The sequence below is a fragment of the Chiloscyllium plagiosum genome, chromosome 19, assembly GCF_004010195.1.
Source record: "Chiloscyllium plagiosum isolate BGI_BamShark_2017 chromosome 19, ASM401019v2, whole genome shotgun sequence".
NCBI lineage: Eukaryota > Metazoa > Chordata > Chondrichthyes > Orectolobiformes > Hemiscylliidae > Chiloscyllium > Chiloscyllium plagiosum.
This window is the reverse complement of record NC_057728.1, coordinates 438,040-440,764: the sequence shown is the minus strand read 5'-3', so window position 1 is coordinate 440,764 and position 2,725 is coordinate 438,040.

Sequence of the window (2,725 nt, the reverse complement as noted above, 5' to 3'; positions counted from 1 at the left end):
ACGAGACACATTTTACACGCAAAGGGTGGTGAGTGCCCGGAACGTGCTGCCAGAGTTGGTGGTGGAAGCATACACAATAGTAGCATACAAGAAGTACCGAGATGAATACATGAATGAGAAGGGAATAGGGGGATACAGTTCCTGTAAGTGAAGACAGTTTTAATATAGAAGGGCAAAACGTAGTGGTGCAGGCTTGGTGGGTTGAAAGTACTGTTCCTGTGTTGTGTTCTTTGTTCAGCAGGAGTACGGACTGCAGAGCTAGCCACTTCACTAGAGAAAGGTTGTGATTCCATTGGAGGGAGTGTAGAGGAGATTCACCAGGATGTTGCCTAGGATGAAGCATCTCAGCTATGAAGAGAGGATGGAAAAGCTTTGGATATTTTTTGTTTTAGGAGAAAGTGAGGACTGCAGATGCTGGAGATCAGAGTAAAAAAATGTGGTACTGGAAAAGCAGAGCCGGTCAGGCAGCATCCGTGGAGCAGAGAGTCAACATTTCAAACATAAGCTCTTTATCAGGCTGTGCTTCTTGTGTTTTGTTTTAGAGCAGAGAAGGCTGAGGGAAACCTGATTTAAGGTATGTAAGATTGAGGGTCATGGAAAGGTAAATAGGAAGCAATTGTTCTCCTTTGGTTGAAGGGTCAATAATGAAGGGGTATAATTTTATGGGGAAGGGTGGGAGGTTGAGAGGGGATTTGAAGAAAAGTTATTTCCCTCCAGTGGGTGGTAAGAATCTAGATTGCACTGCCAGGAAAGTAGTAGAGGCAGAAAACCTAACAGCTTTTCTTTTAAAAAATGTATGTGGATAAGCACTTGAAATGTCATAACATTTAAGGCTATCAGCCAATGAGTGAAAGTGGGTCTAGAGTAGATAGGTCAAAGGGCCTCTTCACTGGTGTATGACCCTGACACATTGCTGTGTGTCTGATGTCACATGTAGGCCAGACCAAGTGGGAATGGCCTATTTTCTTCCCTAAAGAGTTATTGAACCAGATGAGATTTTACAATTGACAGTGGTTACATGGAGGTTATTAGGCCAACTTTTCATTTCCAAATGTTTTAATTGATATCAAATTTTGCCATCTATCATGGTGATATTGAAGCCTGGGTTCACAGAATGTTAGGCAAAAGTAAGGTCTGCAGATGCTGAAAACCAGAAATTAGATCGGAGTGGTGCTGGAAAAGCACAGCAGTTCAGGCAGCATCTGAGGAGCAGGAAAATCAATGTTCTAGGCAAAAGCCCTTCATCGGGAATAGAGGCAGGAAGCCTCCAGGGTGGAGAGATAAATGGGGGTGGGTGGAGCTGGGGAGAAGGTAGCAAAGAGTACAATAGGTGAATGGGAGTGGGGTGGGGATGGAGGTGATAGGTCTTCTTAATCTCGCAGTCATTGGAAATGTGAATCAATGAGTTCAGCTGGTTGGATGGCTGGTCTGCAAGGCAGAGTGATTCCCACCCTAGCTCAGGTTACCATGCAGACTCCCCTTCTCAACATCTCTCCCTGCCTGAGGTGTGGTGACCCTCAGGTTAAAAAACCAACAGTTGACACTCTGTAATGAGAGATTAGGACAATGACAACTTTACCCTTTTGCCAAGGATATGGACCAATTACAAGATAATGGAATTATAATAGGTAGTTGTTTTTGACCAGTGGAATATAATGGACGATAGGGCCTTTTTCTGTGCCGTCATTCTCTATGACTACGATTAAACTCATAATCCTGAACACTCAATAATCAAAACTGAATACTCAACACTCTTCTGCCGGTGGAATAGGTTTCACCCAATTTAGTCTTCCAAAATCCTGCAGGATTTTGAACACATCTATTTAATCTCCCCTAAACATTCTCTCTTAAAGGAAAATGAAAACAATATGTATTTATATAATGCCTCTTCTTAGCGAAACATCTCCAAGCACTTCACAGGAACAAAATGAACCAGCAATGAGCCACATGAGAAGAGATTAGGTCTGATGACCAAAAGCTTCTTGGTGAATACTGATATTTAAATCAATCCAAGAGCCTGACCTTTGCTGCCATGGTGACAGGATTTGGGCCGACTGGAGTAGTCCTGTATGCTTGAGATAAATAAATAAATAAATAAAGAAGGACCCTGCTGATGTTTATTTTGGAGAAAGGGTGTATACTTGTGGGCTGCTCACGGGAGCCAGTTAAAATGTGAAATAGTAGCAGGTTATATGCAGAATAAAAAAATATAGGTAGTACCTGCCCATTATCTGAGATCCCACAAATCAGCTCACATTTTTAATCAAGCACAAACTAACATACATTCAGTTTTCAATGAAAGTTAAAGATTTCCTATTTTCACACTAAGTAGGTTCCTGGTTTAATGGGCATGAGTAACGGTAGTTGACTTTCATTGACTAGATATTTCAAGTCATTTCATTTTAAACATACACATACCTATAATTCAAAAGTGTGGCGCTAGAAAAACACAGCCGGTCAGGCAGCATTTGAGGATGGTAATTCTAATAGAATGCCCAAATGTGCAATGGAAAAGGATAGACCAGATCTAAAAGTTGAAGTTCAAAATTGGAGAAGGGCCAATTTTGACGGTATTAGGCAAGAACTTTCAAAAGCTGATTGGAGGCAGATGTTCACAGGTAAAGGGACGGCTGGAAAATGGGAAGCCTTCAGAAATGAGATAACAAGAATCCAGAGACAGTATATTCCTGTCAGGGTGAAAGGAAAGGCTGGTAGGTATAGGGAA